At 40.1% G+C, this 18,416-nt stretch overlaps 1 protein-coding gene across 1 annotated transcript in view; it reads right to left on the minus strand.

The window, feature by feature from the left end:
* The window catches only part of OPN5 (opsin 5), a 35,230-nt gene extending 29,802 nt beyond the window's left edge, over positions 1-5,428 (minus strand). The window contains exon 1 of the mRNA XM_064650688.1: positions 5,077-5,428. The gene's annotated coding sequence lies outside the window, so the exon portion shown is untranslated. The remainder of the gene's footprint in view (positions 1-5,076) is intronic.
* Positions 5,429-18,416: the final 12,988 nt, after the last annotated feature.

The following is an 18,416-nucleotide window of genomic DNA, read 5'->3' on the forward strand; positions in this document are numbered from 1 at the left end:
GCTCAACCAGGCTCTTCTTACCCTGAGGAAGGGCAGGGAACTACATCCCCACCTCTTTCAGGAAAGAAGCTGACCACAGAATAGTGGTAACCTTGCTGATCCCTTCCTCTTACAGAGAGGGCACTGAAGGAGAGGGGAGAAAAAATCTTGATTGTTCTTGCAGAGCAGCTGATGCTTTTCCTCAGATTTAGGCAAATCCTGGGAATTTTCACCCCAGATTGCCAAAAGCATGACATTTTGCAGGAGTTGAGTGGCAGCAACCAAATGGACTTGACCATTCCCTGTCATTTATCATACAATCATGAAATGGTTTCAGCTGGAAGGGACCTTAAAGATCATCTCATTCCAACCCTCCTGCCACGGGCAGGGACACCTTCCACTACACCAGTTTGCTCAGAGCCCCATCCAACCTGTTCTTGAACACTTCCAGGAACAGGGAATCCACAGCTTCTCTGGGCAACCTGTGCCAGTGTCTCACAACCCTCACAGTAAAGAATTTCTTCCTAATATCTAATCTAAACCTGCCCCTGTCAGTTTATTTCCCTTATTTATCAGGCACTGACATTTGGTTTCAGGGTTTTGTAGACCCCTTGGTGGCTGGCTCACTGCAGACGCAGCATGAGACTTTCCATGCCCCCCAAAAAGTTTAGCCTGTGAGCCTTTAGGTCCCATCTGCATATACGACATCACCTGGAGAAGAAAAAATCTTCACAGTAACTGCTACCTCAGCAGCTGCAAGCCTGTCCAGTCTGTGTTTTTGTCCATTTATATTTCATCACACATCATGACTTGGCCACTGTCCATCTTTTTCATACTAGCCCATCTGTTTTACCATTTTCTGATGGAAATTCTCACAGTTCCCTACTCTCCTGAGGGAACAGAAAGGTCTAGAGGACCAAGCAGAGAGCAACCCCCTGGGTCCTGCTGAGTCTCATCCCTTCTTCGACTTGATGGGCAATTTTTCAGCAAATTGCTAACCCTCTTCCCCCTGAAGAGAAACAGAGTGAATTTGCATCTACAGAGGAGGTGGGACAATGGACTAATGTGTTCTGGTGTAATGGCTCCCAAGTCAGTGATCCGAGGAAGAAAAATGTGTTCAGCTGTTTTGGAAAATTATTATAAACCACAAGGTGTCCTAGGAGTTGTGGAGGCATTCAATGCTTTTGTGAAGCACAAATTAACTTCTTAGCTCCAGCAACAACAGATTATGATTTTGCAGGTGACGGAAAACTCAGAGACCTGAAGTTGTGTGTGTGGGCTTTTTTTCCACAGTATAGCATCTTCAGAGGAAAACTGATTTCTTTACAAAAGGCAGATCAAAACTGAAATTTCAGATTCATCTCAGCAGCCTGTTATATTTTCAATTTTTGATGTGAAAAACCACAAGCATTATTGTTTTCAAAATTTATACAGTTAGTCTTCAATATCCAGAGGGCATGTAACAACATTCACAAGCCTGAAGTCATCTGGATTATACAACATATTTGTGGATTTGTTTTCCTATAGCTCAATAAAATAATGAATAAATAATGATCTCTGTGGTGTAGTGCCTCCTAATATCCCCGCCAGTGGTCAGATATGTATTTTTGTCCAGGAGCAGCATCTGAAGCTGCTAGGGCATGCAAAAGGTGGAAAAATTCCTACTTCTGAAAACAGCTGTATATTTGAGCGAGATGGGTAGAGAAGCAGCCTTCACAATAGCCATCTCTGATTAGGCAGATAAATCTCTTACATCCTCACTCTGGCTGTTAAAAGACCCCCCTGCTGTTAATAGACCACTCCCCTCTGTGGTTTCCCAGAGCCCAGAACCACGATGCTCAATGATAATTTTGAGTGGTGACTGGAGTGTCACACCCTGTAGAAGACAGACAACTGGGAAATGAGATTGTGGTATGTGATCATTACAACCTTTATGACTGAAAAACAGGCTGGAGAGTACATCAAGCAAACACGTATTCCCTGTCTGATTTCATAGAAGAATAAATTCTGGTTTTGCTGCTACTGATGAGTGTCCAGCCTATTCCTAACCATGGAAATTTCACAGCTTTCCAAGGTAATTTTTCCTGAGGTTAAGTAAAATTCTCAGAGAATGAAACTTGAGACTATTCACCTGTTAAGCAACTTACATCATTAGACCAGAAAAACCAATTTTCCTCCCAGATCCTTAATATCTGATAGAGGTAGGTTCTTTTGGGGGATGAATAATATTAAGGATTAATTTCAATATTTTAGGGGTGTGATTAGTGCAGATTCAATAATCTGTTGAATTCAGCCTTGATAAAAGCCTTGTTAATGCAAGACAGATTATGAACAGGGCTGCACACATGGGAGGGAAATTCAAGTGCCTTGAACAGGGAACACACATGGACAGGGGTAGTAGTATATTGACTGGTGTCGCTGCTTTGGCAAGAATTGGGCATCAACTGTGCTTTATAATGACTAAAAATAATATTGAAATTCGCCTTGATATTACATCACAAAGTATACATGAGCTTCAAGAACTCCAGGTGCAGGAAGGTGAGAGGATCACAATAAGATAAATTCAGAAGAACTTGAATTCAAATACAAACATTACTTTATCTGGTGAATAGAAGGTGTTCAAGAAGCACTGAGAAAAACTCAGTTAAGGAAATTAGGATGAAGAACCATGTAAATGTAAAAGTTTGATAAACAACAACAAGATTTCCTTCTGCTTGGGTTTTGGTCCATAAAACCAACCTAACTGCAAAGCACTGTACACACCAACACCACAACAACAGCCAGTGCCCACAGCAGAGGACACTGCCAGTGACCTTGCCAGGCTGGCAGCACCTGAAATGCATCCACAGCTTGCCCAAGAAGCAAAGCACATTATACCAGGGACCCTGCTTAGATTAAAAATTCATCTCCAGAACTGAGCACTCTTTGCAAAGTTCCTCAAAGTCAAGAGCCAGCCTATTAGGAGAAAAAGATCCGTATTCCCACTGTATCCTCACTGTATCAGGGAGCCCTCTGACACATCAGAATTTCCTTACATCCATGTTTGAGCTCACCTTGTTTACAAATTTCAGGACACCCACCCTTGCTCTTGTCTGGGGAAGGCAGCACCACATTTTTTTGCAACAGTTTTCCTAGGAGTCCTAGTAGTGAGCAGATCAGCTGTGTGAACCTGCTGCAGCAGGGTAATTGGCCCAATATCTGGCTCTACCCCTTTCCTAATATTTCAGAGGGAACTTGGCTGTCTCTATAGACCTAAGTCAAAACAAACTTAAAGAAAAGAGACAGACATTTCCCAGGATCTGGAGAGGCTGCAAAGCTTTTATTGACTATTTCTATGGCATCAACAGCACAGCAGCAAATAAAGCATTTCACACTCCTGCTTTCCTGAGGTTGACTTGTGAAAAAACCATGTGCCACTCAAATATGGGAGCTACATAATCAGCAGAGACAGTCTCGAAGAAAATGAAAAGCAGACACAACCAAGCATCATTTAGAGAGGATGAAAAATAGTCTCAGTAACCCAGCAAGCAACATTTTAACCAAGAAAACAGTACCTCTATTGTAGCACCACAGGAGGACAAGCAACAAGGAAAAGCCATGAAAATAAGACCACTGGAGAAGAACAGAAAAGCAATGACAGTTCATGAGATACAGAACCTGCAATGTCAGTTTAGGTTCCGAGAACACTTTTTGGTAGAGGTTTCCTATTGCACAGAAAATCCTATCCCTCTGTTTCAACACCACTGTCCATTTGTCCATTACAGAAGTGTCCTGGAGACACACAAAAGCCTGACCCTGTCCCAGAGAGAAATGAGTGGCTTCCTTGCAGACCAGCATATGAAATCTCGTCTGTTCCTTTCTCATGTAAAACATAAGGCCTGGAGTAACTACATGCACAACTATTTTCCAGCTCATAAACTTAATTAGAACAGCTTAGTGATCTACGTCCAGTCATATAACGAGTCAGAGGCTGGGAATGTAACTTGGAAACGCTGATTCCCTTTCCCTTGCTCTCTCTGCTGGATCTTCGCCTACTGCAGGCTGAGACTGATGTTAGAATTGTCCATTTGCTGCCTGTTTCCGACTGAGGTGGTTGAGCACTGCAAACTGGGGTGCAGCCAGGCACCCAGAGAGGGTGCTGCATCCTGCTCAGTAAAGAAACAGTCTCCAACTGCAAGCAAATACAAGGATGTGCTGATCCCTGACTCTTAGGCGAGCACTTCAGGGCTATTTTACAATTAAATGCAGCTTAGAGTTCTGCTAAGTTCAAAGAACTGGATTTTCTTTGGTGCAAAGTGCCATCACAGCACTGTGCTGACTTGTTGTCTGGAGTTGTACAACTCCAGGCAATTCCCTTCTCTCTATGAATAAGGGAGTTGAACACAGTTTCTGCAAATACTTTCTCTCTTGTTGTAAGGGAGTGCTTTGGGATATTCATTTCTTACTTTGAAATTAACCAATAATCAGTATAAAATAAATACCAGTCATATAATCAGTATCAAATAATCAGTGTTTTAGGCTAATATTGTCCAAAGGCACAAATGATCAGTTCTCCTTCAAATTCATTTTTTAGTAAAGGCAATGCTGTATTTGTGCAGAATTCCAAAAAGTCTAAAGAAAGCACCAGTCTGAAAAGGATAATATTTATCAAAATGCCATTACACTGGCAAGTCCTGTTACACCATGAAATTATTCCTGGTTATATCACGTATGCCTGGAGACTCTAATACCATCAGAAGGGGCAGAGGAAAGAAAGGAATAAATGACACCATGTAATATCAAAACTCTCAGAAAATATTTCTGAATTTCTCAGGTACATTTCTAAAGGCTGCACTCTAAAATCTTTAATCCTATGGTAAAACATTTTATTCTACAGGAAGGAGAAGAAAAGTAGAATGGCAATCAAAAGGATTCTGTGAAACTAAGTATCAGTGAAGCTAATATGAAAATGGACCTAAATGAGGAATACAGTGAAAATACATAATATAAGCACCTAGATGTGTATCTATGCATGCCATTTTGCACCGTATATTCTTTTGCATGTACACACCTACACTTTCAGCATCTTACAAGAACAGGAAGAGAAACAGGACGTACCTTATTAATGAACTCTGTATAGAGCATCCCCCCTAGAGCTCCACAGCTGCTTTTATTTCAATGTCTGGACCAGAGTGATCTGTAAAAGCATAAATCCACAGTGCTCTTGGTGTTTCAAGTTTTAGAATTCAAGAGAAAGAGGGGAAAATCATTCTGTTCCTCAGTACAAGGAGATCTCTCTCGTTTTCCTCCTTCCCAACTCGGACTCCCAGACTCTGGATGCTGTGCTGTTCCTCCCTCTGTCACTCTCCCCAGTGGTGCTGCTGTCGATCATCCATCTCACCCCCTGAAATTCACTCTCCAGAGTACCTGCCCCTCTGTCTGTGTGAATCAGCTTTCCAAAGAGCACTGACACCTCAGAGAGGGACCTGGGAGTGTACCACTGGCAGAGGAAGGGGCATAAGCCAAACCCAGCCAAAGTCTGTCAAAGCACACGTCACATGTTGCTGGATCCCTCCTGCGAGCACAGTTGTAATCCTGTTTATCACCCGCACCACAGAACAGAGAATGCTTTTAAAACTCGAAGGTGCTTTTTCTCCTCAAGTTATTCTTACTTTGTGGTAAGAGAGGAAAAAGAACTGCAGTCCTAAAAGGTGCTTTCACAGAGATAATAAAAGCATCTTTTAATGTTGTATTTCATTTTTCTTCTCTAGCTCCACCAGTCACTTATAAAACTGGGCTGGGTAGTAGAAATGCATGTGTGTAAATCATCATCACTGCCCTGAAAATTTTTAGATAAACTGAAGACCTGACTTGCAATCCCCACTGCAGTGAAATAAAATCTAAAGTCTGAAGAAGTTTACAAAGATGAAATACAGGAATCAATCCCTGATTTTTCTCTCCAAGGCAGATTTCTGAGTCTGTATGGCTGAGCCCCACAGAGTCAGTTCTTTTTCATCAACTGCCTGGTCAAGAAGCACTTTCTTGGGTAACATAGCAAACTGAATCCAGTCATGGATATGGAAAGAATATTGCAGGGAACATTTTTAGATGCTTTGTAACCTGACACTTACCCTGACACCTTTCTGCCAGGGGCTAGGAATTAAGAGTCTGAAGAAGTCACTGAAAGATTTTAATAAACAGCAGCTTCACTTGGCATTTTAATATCAAAGACAAATAGAGACTGTGACAGTTGTTTTGCTTTATTAAAAAAAAAAATAATAATCATGAATTTCATGGGAGTCTTTCTATGCTTGCCAGAGGTGGAAGGATTGTATTCTACAAGTAACAAAGAAGAAAGAGTTCTCTCCTACAATAGTAAAAGAAGATAAAGGAAGAAAATTATTTCCAGAAATATGGAGATTTTTTGAGCCAGAACAGAGCCTAACAGTAAGGCTGGACACAGCTCTCTGATGGTTACATAAAAACAAAAAGCAGCTTTTTTTCTCCTTTCCTAATGAAGGAACTGGGAAAAGCCCAGTTTTCAGTTACAGACTGGCCCCAGTCAGTTCAGTGCAGCCTTGCTTGGCACACACACAGATCCTTCAGCTCACCAGCACTGCATGTCAAGGGAGGAATCCTGAAACTACAGAAAGTAACTTTCTAACTGACCCAAAATCCAGGCTACACCATCAAAAACCCTGTGTACCAAGTGACTCCAGGCCAGTTCACTGCAGAATTAACAGGGACACAGTGCTTTACGCTCAGCTGGTTTGAAGCTGCTTTGCAGAAAATGCTCATCGTTAATGCCATGTTTTATTTAGGGGGTGAAGAACCAGAGAAAGGTGAAAAGTACATGATTTTCAAAAAGGAAAACTCACTCTAGGTAAGAATTGCAGTCTTCCAAACTGATGGTGTGTGCCAAAACAGTTGTAGACATCAGGAAAGCTCCAACCCCTCCAAAATCAATAATGTTCTGATACCCTGCAGGACTCAAGAGGAGACCAAGGTAACTGGCTGCTTTGTAGGTGGTAAGTTCTGAGGAGAGATGACATCTGGTGTCCCTCCCCTCCTGATCTCCACTTTTTGATATCAACGTGGAGCAGAGCAATAAACACCATCATTCAGTGAGGGTTAAAGAGAACAGTGTAACTCAGGATGGTCAGAACTTGGTAAGGGCAAAGAATGATTGAAAAGGAGGAAAAAGGAAAGATGGTTTCTGGGTTATAGTATATAATCTCATTATATATATCAGTCTTATATGTAAAAATATATATATTTTTGCTATAGTTTTGTCTGCTTGGTTTTTTTCTTCCCTCTCTGGGAAGCAGGCCTTTGTTGTCAAGTTTCAGAGACTTGGTGGGAAACCAGCTCAAAACTTGTACAAGTGTAATTTAGAGTATCACCCAGAACCCTTGACACTAGGAAACTGAAGGATCATGATTCTTCTCCAAGCAGTAATTTCTTTAAAGAGAACTCAACGGTTGCTATGGACTCAAAAACCAGTAGATATGAAGTATAAATCAAAGTCCTTCTAGGGCATATCACTTATCTCGAGGACAGAGTTTGCAGAAATCATGACTAACAACTCATGAAAGGAAGCAATGGAAGAAAACTGAGTTTATTTCTCAGTTGATTGCAGATAGTGTTTGGGATATGACATTGTCATTGTTAGTAACAGGTTGCTGATGCCAATTCTCATCTTAGCTCCCATCTTAACTAGTCTTGACTTGCTTTGCTAACTGGTCTTGAACTTGTTTTCCTTGCCTGAGCAGCAAAGTAGTCAGGGCACTAAACTCTTAACAACAAAATAAGAAAAATGGTCAGAGAGGGTTTTTTTTTAACCAAAGTCCTTGTTCAGTAGCTTTAATCCTTGGACTTGTTCATATTTGGTAAGATTCAGTCATATTACACATGGCAAAATTCCAGCAAGGAACCACGTGTGAGTGAAAATCCTAGCATAGTATAGGATCACAGATAGCTGGGAGAGAAGCTCACTAACAAAAATAGCATAAAATATCCCCAAGCAAACCACAAAGCTGAGGAGTATTAGAAAATACAAATCACTGCCATCAGCAGCAACACTGGCAACCTGGGGCACTGACATCTTGTCATGGAAGCCCTTGGCCAGACCACAGGAAAGCACAGGCAACAAGGGAGGGAAAGAAGCTTGGAGGAGAGGGACAGCAAGACTAACAACCAATTCTTATGTTTGTTTATAAGATCCATAACAGGATTTTGACTGTACCAGGGCAGGCTGAAGATGTAGTTCAAATACTGTGAAGTGTTTGATGAACTAGTTCAGGCTTGGTGAAGATGTGAGACTTAAGGATTCAAGTTGTTGAAAAGTTTTTTCAGGAATCTTGGAGACAAAAAACCCACAAAGTTTGGAAAATGTTCCAGTGGCTGAAAGAACTAAGAAGTTGCTGGTCTCCTGAAGTTTGGATGAATCTAGGTGGAATGTACCATGAGAAATAGAGAAATAAAAGCCAATATTGAACATGCTTGCACGAACAGAAAATTGAATATTTTATTGAATTTTTTTTTAGGAAAATAATGTACAGAATAAAAAAGGTACAGGGAAAAATATCCTTAGCCTTCCAGCTCATTCATTCAATTTTTTTCTATTTTTAAACAAGCTTTCTAACAGATTATTGATTTAATATAAAAGCAAATGAAAAATAAATCAGAATGGCAGTATTTCTATTACTGATACACCACAACACTCTAGCACATATTTTCAACAACTGACACAAAGGACAGCGAAGCTCCATGTTAACTGCACACCACTACTCAGTAATCTTGGTGCCACAGTAAGAACATCAGTCCAGAGCAAACATAGTCATGTGTCAGCTGCAGGGTGTCTTAAATGTTCAGCATATTTATTCACATGGTTATTAAAAAATATAAATTGTGGCTTTATTTTTTTTAATGCCACACTGATCAACTGAGATAAAAATTAACTCTTTGCTCTGCTTGAGGGATTAAATCTTGACTATGCACAGTGGGATGAAAGAAAGGAATCTGAGTCCAAAAGCTTCATCCATCAGGATGTGTCTATTGAAATTAGTCTTATGGCACTTGTATACTCTCATTAAAAAGTAGATGTGAGGACTCATTAGAAGGCAAGGCTGTGTGAACCTCCAAGTCATACATCACGACGTGTGACACGGCGAATTAACACAATGCCAGTGCAAAGCTTGAGGCACAGAAGAGCTCAGTGGTGGTGGATGCCATCCTCTTTTGGGGACTCATAATCTAGCTGCCAAAACATGTTAACTGAGTCACTGGCTGCACTGAATCTACTTGCACCGTTTTGGATGACATTTTAAATATTACTGCTGGGGCAGTTTTTCCAAGTGGAGCAACTGTGCACGTGCTCAGGTCTTCCCTGTTGATATGACACTGGATGAGCTCTGCTGCCCTCACCACTGAGAGCTTCTCCATGGTGCTGACCCTCTGAAAGGGATACCTTGCTCAGGAAATGCATACGATAATGAGAAATACAATAAAATCTTAAAACACCTTTTCCTCCACCCTCCAGATTTCCTGGCCCTCCTCCCCTCAGTGGCACCTGGGGACAGGTAATGGTTCTGCAGTCAGTTTGTCACATGGTGTCTCTAACACTGCTTCCTCCTCAGGGGCAGGACTCATCACACTCTTCCCCTAATCCAGTGTGGGGTCCCTGTCTTGAGAGACAGTCCTCCACGAACTGCTTCAGTGTGAGTCCTTCCCACAGGCTGCAGTTCTGCATGACCTGCTCCAGTGTAGATCCCTCCCAGAAGCTGCAGTCCCTCGGGAACAGGTTGCTCCAGAGCGGGTTCCCCGCAGGTCCTGACGCCAAAACTGCTCCTCTATCCGTGGGGCCACAGGTCCTGTCAGGAACCTCTTCAAGTGTGGGCTTCCCGCAGGGTCACATCCTCCTCTGGGCTCCCCCCTGCTCCAGCACAGGTTCCTCCATGGACTGCAGATGGATCTCTGCTCCTCTATGGACCTGCAGGGGCACAGCTGCCTCACCCCGCTCTGCACCACAGGCGTCAGGGGAATCCCTTCTTCAGTGCCTGGAGCTCCTCCTGCCCCTCCTTGTGCACTGACCTGGGTGTCTGCAGGGCTGTTGCTCTCACACATTCTCACTCCTCCCTTCCAGCTGCTGTTCTGCAGCAGGTTTTTTCCTTCCTTCTTAAATACGTAATTACAGAGGCCATTTTACCTCACTGTAGAACGCATAGTTGAGAGCAGTCAAGTGAATTGTCCTCTAAAAATGCCAAGTTTTCTAGAACTAGAGAACTAGGTCTAACTAGAACTAGTCCTAACTTTTCCTTACGTGTCCCTCCAAAACAACCTGTACCAACCTCCACTGCAAAGGTAAGCAATGCCTCCTTTAGCACGCACACATGCAGTAATATATTTCTCTTACTAAGGCATATAAAATTTGTGTGATCAATCAAGCCACTAATTCTGTCCTCTGGGTGTGCAGAACTTGCCAAAGACATCTTCAAACTAGGCCACCTGCTGACAGCTTACTCAGACCATCTGGGTACATCTCACTTTAAAAAAGGCCTGTCTCCAGCAGGGAGGACACCTTGGGATCCTTCACTTCCAGCCACTGGTCCCCAGTCTCTCAAGAAGAGGAACATGGATGGTACAAAGCAAAGAAACAACCAATAAAGTGCAGGTGAGCAGACTTTATTCTATGGCATATGAAGATAATTACATATGCAGGCGAGATTCATCTCACCTGATGGGAGTTAGTGAAACACTAAGCATCAAAATTTAAATACCTATCAGCCTTTTATCTTTAGGCATCAGAAAAATAAACAGAAAAAAAAATAAAACGTTTTCATCATTCAAAAGGGGTAAAAGAAAAATGGAAAAATGCACTTTGATTAAAAATTGAAATTAAAATTTCTGATGTTAGATACCTTCTAAATACTCATTTTTATTTCTTTATCCCTGAAAATGCACATTAATTCTGAAAATTTAATTAAAGTTAAGCAGTTGACTTGTTTCTCGGTTTCTTAAGGAAATGAGGACTATATAATTACACTGCCCAAGTTTTCCACACTAACTTTTGAACTTATTAATTCTCTCAAAACCAGAAACTAATGGAAATCTCTAATTATATCTCTTTTAATGTTTTGAAAAAACAGCAAGAACATAGGAGATGCAGAACCATAGGCAAAGCAAGGGGAACCTCTAAATTTACGGTTTGGAGCAGCTCCCTTCTTTGACAGCAAATCCCTGCCCTGTCCATCTTTATCTGGAGAGAAGTGCTTGGGTTTGTACCTGCCAGTTTTTCAACTACAAATTTGCCTGCTTTTTGTGTAAGTTTTGTTAAACTAATCTAACTTAGGGCAGTGGTTTTAGCAAGTGGTTTTGATAAAATTTCACCCAAAACATGTCTCCTAATAGGAGCTGAGAGAAATAAATCTCTGCTTTCACAGTTACCACAAGCCCTCACTGGAGTCACTGGTTTATTCACCACAGTGAATGACTGTGTCTTGTGCCTGCGTGACCTCCAACAAGGATCAAGGAACTGTAACAGTCAGATCAGCCAGTTTAACACAAGGATGACTCAGCTGAGGCCACCAGCTGAGACATCCAATGGCAACTATATGTGTAAATTATATTTTCAAGTCTTTCATTACTCTGGGTGCTCTTTGGGGACAGAAAACAAGAGAAAACTCTGTCCTTTAATGCAGAGTCTCTTGAAGAGAAGGGAAAGAGCAATTGCAGAACAGAGGAAAAGGAAAATAAGTGAAGAATGGGTAGGAGGTAGGAAAAAAGAAAGATATTCAAACCAGTGAAAGCAAGAGAGAAAAGTCTTGAAGTAAAGTGGGCTGGAAGATGAAAGATATTCAAAAGGGGGAAAAAAAGAAAGAGGAGGAGTTTCTGGAAATACATCCTAGTTCATTTAAACAGTATCTTCTAGGGTGCAATAATCCCCAAGATCCCATTTAAAGCTTCAGGGTAGGGACATCTTTCCTTTTCAAGTCCCTATGCAATTCTCCACCTCAGCCTTGTCTATCATTTGCCTTTTCCCCTCTCTCCCCACTCCCTTCCTGGGTACTGTTACATATTTTAGTCCTTGGACAAGACTCCTCATCTCCCCAGTCCCACAAGTGTCAGGCTGGAGTTTATCTACTATGCTTCATTTACTTAGAAATAAAAACAAGGAGCCATGATGTGATTTTGAGACTGTTGTTCCTGGTCTGGGTTATGTTTGTGGTGCCCTGACAACACGAGTTGTACCAGCTGCATAATAGCAAGTGTGGGAGCAGGGAAGTCTCTGCATGCAGCAGAGCGATAAGAAGGCTCTACCATCAAATTAGCACTTTTATACTACCAAAAAAAATGTCTAAACAGACTTATCTTCAGTGCAACAGGAGCTTTTGTTGAGCTTTTGTCATTGATTTGTTTTGGGTGGAAATAAGAATGAAAAGTATACTTAATAAGAAAATATATAATCACAGCAGAAGACTGTTACTTGAACAACTTAATTAGTGGGTTTTTTTGGAAGATAGTATAAAGGGAACGTTCCATTTTCTCCACTTGAATGTGTTGGTGATAGATGCAGGTTTAACATTAAATCTTTCATGGTATTTTCAAACTTCAAATACAGTCGCATTTTATATTTTAAACAGGTATCCAAAACCTCAACCACTGCTTATTTTCTATCAATACAGCAATATTTACCCATTTTGTATCACTTGAGTCAAGATATAAAGAAAAAATCCTGACAGAACAGGAAAATCTTCCCAGCTGGGAGAAGACACTTAGAAAATACCTTGGGGCTTGGGCCATTATACAGAAAACTGGACTGAACAATTACTAAAGTGAAGGCCACAGGAGATGAGAAAAGGGCAAAGAACAAGCCAATAACATTTGCAAACAGTTGACTGCAAGAGGCAACAAAATTTGAATTTGATGTAAATAATTTTTCACTTTCTTCAATTTTTGGGACCTAAAGGCAGCTGTCCCTGCATCCATAGAAAATGCTATCAAACAATGAGCACAAACCTTCATTTAATGGGACCACAGTGTCTACTTCTGACTTGTTGCACACTGACAAATTTTGTGACTTCCTCGGATATCATTAAATGCAAATCCAAAGCGCTGTGTGTTCATGTGTATGGATCAATATGAGAGGTCTCTCTGTGTATGTGAGGCTGCAGACCGCAGCCTGGAAACACCTTCCTCCAAAATAAACCCACTTTTTCTCTTGCTGTTTTGCACTTTCACAAAAGGTGTGACATGCAATGGCAGCAGTGGCTCACTGAGGGGATCCCACTTCGGTGACACCTCTGCGCCAGGACTTTCTGACTGGTTCTGCAGCTACAGAAATGGTGCCCAAAAGTAAATAAAATGGAGTCAGCCTCAAACTCCTGACAGCACCTGCATGCCACCAAAGGAAGAAAAAGTTGAAGACAACAAGGCCAGCTCTGCTTGATGACTCCAAGAGATGCCATCACTAGAAACACATATGAAACGTGTCCAGCTTGGCAATAGTGTTTCTGCACCTGTGTGCCAACCACTGCAAAACCACGTCACAGAAGGTACCAGCAAAGACTTTTCAGGTCATTTTTCTCTATTCTACATAGACAATTTTGTTTACTACAACATTGGTGGTACAGTGCTAGATCAGCTCAAGAACGTAAGTCAGTTGTTTTCCCCTGCTAATGCAAGGTTATGATTTCCTTAATCCTAAATTCTCCTTCTTGAAGTCATTCATACTGTGTGGATGGATCATTAAAAGTGTTTAAAAAGTGGCTCTTGGGTAAACTATTATCACTGCCTATGAAGCCTTCTGTGATAAACTGCTCACTGGCTGGTAGAAGGCAGAGAAAAAAAGGATGAATGAGTTATCCATGGAAGAAAGTTTGTCTGACCCACATCTGTTCACTGGAATTCAAGTGTCTAGTCATTTGGCTCTGCCTATGGATGCACTGGCACTTCCCAAAGGCCATTTGCCTCACTGTGTGCTTGCCAGTCCTGGCTGAAACAATATATCTTCTTTTGAAATATAGATATAGATAATGTAAACATCTATATAAGATTAAAAGAGAGAGAGAGAGAGGAAGACCATGTTTAGAGATTATTTTTGATGCATTTAATACGTGGCTTACAGACTTATATAAGTATCCAGATGAAGAAGGAACACAGAATTAGGAAGAATGTTCAGAGATATGAAATCTCACCACCAGCACTGCAGGCAAACAGTGTGTGAGCTGATCATTTTCTCTTTTCTGTACTCTCTTTCTCTTTCCTCTTTTCTGGATATTGGTTCCTTTTGGTTTTACCATAGGCCTATTCCCAGTGTTCATTCAGGAATTGTTAGAATTCTTTCTCTAAGGTCCAGCCTGAACACATACCTATTTCTTATTGTATTGAAACTCTTCCTGCTGCTCTGCTAACTTTCCCTGTTACACCATTTATTTCCCCATTGCATTAGAGGAACCATCATAATTTCAACCTTCCTTTAGTCACACAGATAAATGAAGTACCTTCAGTTTCTTCAAGAATAGAGACTCCCTGTTTCTAAGATCACAGTAGCTCTCGTAGTCTGCATTAGTTTATCCACCTTTTTTCAATGAGAGACATTTCATCCTAGATGAGGTTTTATATATATCACAACCTGAGAGATCCATTCTCCCTGTTGTTTTGAATACTTCTGTGATACAACTTAGAAGAACTTTCAGATTTTTGACAGTAATGAAACAAGAGTCTGTGTTGAGTCCACGGTGGGAATCCTTCGTGTCAAGATAAACTGAGCTCAGGAAACCACGTAAGTGCAGTTTCTGTCACTATTTACTAAGTACCTACTTTGTCCTTGCTATATTATCTATCTCACTCCATTTCCACTTATTTCAGACTTCAGGATGATTTTGTTTTCATTGGCCACATTATTGCTGGGAAATTACTCCCTGGCACTGAATCTGTCACCTACACTTAAGCTGAATTTTTGGCACAGACAAATCAGCACCCTACCAACAAATCCCAAACATGGGCCAGGAACTATTCCCCAAAGGTGGTTGGATGTGGCCACACCATTTTGGAAGCCAGAATTGCTTTGTAGAATTGAAATACTGGGCTGGCACCAGGGCCAGAGGGGTGCTGTGATCCTGTTAAAGTTTCTGGTGCAAATGCACCTGATGTGCAGTTTTATTCTCCTGATGATCACTGAGGACAGGTCCAGACTTGGCTTGTTGCTGATGCTTAAATCAGTAAAAAAATTAAAATTAAAATTTTGGATTAAATCCTTTTGGATTAAGGATGACTTTTGTCTCTATAACAGCTAGATGTGAATGTGAGGAACTACAACTGTAGAAATCCATCAGTTTCTGAGAAAATACCGACATATTTAATTTCCAGCCTATGGTGTTTATGAGCACTTTGTCCTTTTAAATAGTAAAGCCTATAAGACATTTGCCCCTTTTTCTTTTTCTTTTCTTTTTTTTTCGTTTTGTTTTGTTTGTTTTGTTTTGTTTTTGTTTTTGTTTTTTGGGGTTTTGTTTGTTTGTTTATACTTTTCTAAGATGGTAATTAGACTAATGCCCTCCAATAATCCTGAGTGGCATTTTTGTGTCATCCCAAAGCAATATTACACAAGATGCTAAAGGTAATAAAACCAAATCAATTCCTGCAAATAAAATCTCCTTCTTTGACTAGTCACTGTGCTAGGTTGGTGGTTGATGACCTTAAACATCTGTTCCAACCTTAATGATTCTGTGACTCTTTGAATGCACTTCTAGTAAAATACTCTTCCACTTTAAAAAAAAAATCTATTAAAAAGCAGTCTAATTGTTCTGAACAAGGACAAATTGGATTTTAAAGACTTTTGATCATTAATGCGATAGGAAACAGATGTGCATCTGTTTCTATAGAAGATATGTCATGCTAACAACAATAAAAAAGTGTTGTCTAATTCTTAAAACAGACATTGTATTAATTGGACCTTTTCTCCACAAACAAAAGAATTAACTTTTAATGACTAATTCTTGTTTATACTATACTAACTATTGCAAAGATAATGCTGTTATTTTCAAATTGTGAGCTATCATTAAATCCAAGAAGTTTTTATATAAATCAAACTGTTGCTAAAGGTGGGGATTTAGTTGCTTCAACATGCACAGAAGCAGAGAATCTATTTTCTGACGTTATAATAAATCTAAGATATTAAGCATATATTTAGCATACAAGAATTCAATGTGCTTTTAAATTATTTTACTATGACACATATATTTTTAACAAGATGATTGATGTTCTAAGTCCAAAGTAGATTAACTGGGAGATGATAAAATGAACAGAGTAAGAGTTACAAGGTGAATAAAATCAAATGAGGCATTGCAACTATTTAAGACATTCATAAGAGATTATATTCACTAAGAGATAGAGACCAAAATGAGAGGTGGAGCACTGAGTGACTGTAGCACAAAAGGGTGAGGATTTAACCAGCACTCATAGCCATGGCATGCAGATAAGCCTGGCTCAGTCTTGTAAAGGTCAATGAGAACAGACACATTTTTTTTTTCTAAACTTATCCTTTATGATGTTCTCATTGGAGTATAAAGACCATCAGAAAGATGGAGAAAACTTCCATGTAAGTAAGAACCCTCTACACTCAGTGGATTAATTTTACAGTCTTCACACTATGAGAGCCTAATGTCCCACATAGCAACTGAGTAAAGTTCCAGTAAAAAACGTGTAACCTGAAGTGCTATCCTCTAAAAACATTTTGTTCCTAAAGGAATAAAAGATTTGAAAACATACAAACCCAGGATGGTGGATAAGCCTTCACCTCAACCGTTTCCAGCCATTCTATTTGTTTATTTGAAATCCCTTGCTATTTGCAGTCTCTCCCTCTAAATGGTGACACAGGAGTGTTATGGTCTCTGCTGGGGTACCGGCAGCTCCCAGACAGAGGGCTGGATCTCATAACATGAACTGGAACTTGGAAAAAAAGGTCCATCCAAGAAGGAAAAAATGCTTTAATAAATAACTTCTTTAAAACTGTAAACACATAATTTCAAAACAGTGTTCCCTGAAAGTACCAAAAGGAGAAAAGGTAATTACTGGAATGATGGCTGGAATTTTCACAACTTTGGGGACAATCCCTTGAGGACTGATAAATGACTAACACCTTCCTATTGAAGGAAAGAGGTTAAAAAAAAAGACTCAGGTGTATCATGACACACTAACCAGCACTCATACAACACTGAATATTTATGAGTACTTCACTAAACTATTCTAATCTGTGTTTTGATGAGGTCCCTAGTCCTTCTATGCCATGAAAACAGATTTACTTTTGCCCTCTCACAAGCAAACACAGTTCATCCATTAAACCATCCCTACCAAGATAATCCATTTAACTCATCATCTGGCAGCTATGCACCAGCCCTGAAAGCTGTAGCCTCTAGTGCATCACTGGAAACACATTCATCTGCTTTCATGTGCCCAATTGAGAAGATGTCTTATAACTTTATTTTGAATCATTACTGCATTATGGTCCTCTAAAGTCCCAGTAAAATGAGGGTCTGTTTAAGCTTGGAAAGGTCTTCTGGTTAAAATCTACAGTATGCCAACTACGTGAGGCTGAGATGTGCAACATTATTTCTTTCTGAATCTCTAATTAGAACATTATAAGGCTTGTTTCTTTCTTCAGATTGTAAACATGAAGCAACTAGTCTTAAGCAGAAAGATATAGGTAAGTTTTTCTTTCTTGCCCTCACATTACTTGATTAAAGGGTTCCAGGCATTGCACAGAAATGTTTTCTCCTTACACCCCAAAATAATTTTAAAAATATTTAACTAGTAATTTTCTTTATGTATTATATCATCCATTTAATTGCAGGGTGCTTCCTTCCCATTCAATCTCCTTGAGATTTCCAAGTTTCTAAGATTACTACTCTTAAGTCACCAGAGAGAACAATAAAACTAAGAGATACTTGTCTATACCCTTGTGATTTAACAGCTTTTAACAGCTTTGCAAAGCATAATTAAGGTGTTTTTTTTTAATTAACAATTTGCCAGCAAAATTAGTGCATGCCAAACTCATGCTAAAGTTCAGGATGATCAGCACGTATGGGTGATTTTTCTGAGAAAAGTTCACAGCCAGAAATTGCCTCAAGAATGTTAATTTAATCAGGTCACACTGACATTTTCCCCTAAAGAGAAATCAGACAACAACAGGAAAAGACACATCATATTTCTAACGAAAACAAATACCAACAGCATAAAATGTTCAGCTGATGAGACCATTTTACATGTGCAAAGGTGAAACTGTGCATTAACTTGCCAAGACAAGAAGATGTTTCCATTATCCTGCCTAAAGAATTTCTTTAAACATTTTTTTCAGCTAAGCCATGATTACATCTCAGACCACAACAGACAGCCCCAGTGACAGAGGATTTCATAAAATCCAAAATAGCACAGAAAATCCAGGAAAATAATTAAGAAAAGGG

The sequence above is a fragment of the Pseudopipra pipra genome, chromosome 3 (genome assembly GCF_036250125.1).
Source record: "Pseudopipra pipra isolate bDixPip1 chromosome 3, bDixPip1.hap1, whole genome shotgun sequence".
Classification (NCBI taxonomy): Eukaryota; Metazoa; Chordata; class Aves; order Passeriformes; family Pipridae; genus Pseudopipra; species Pseudopipra pipra.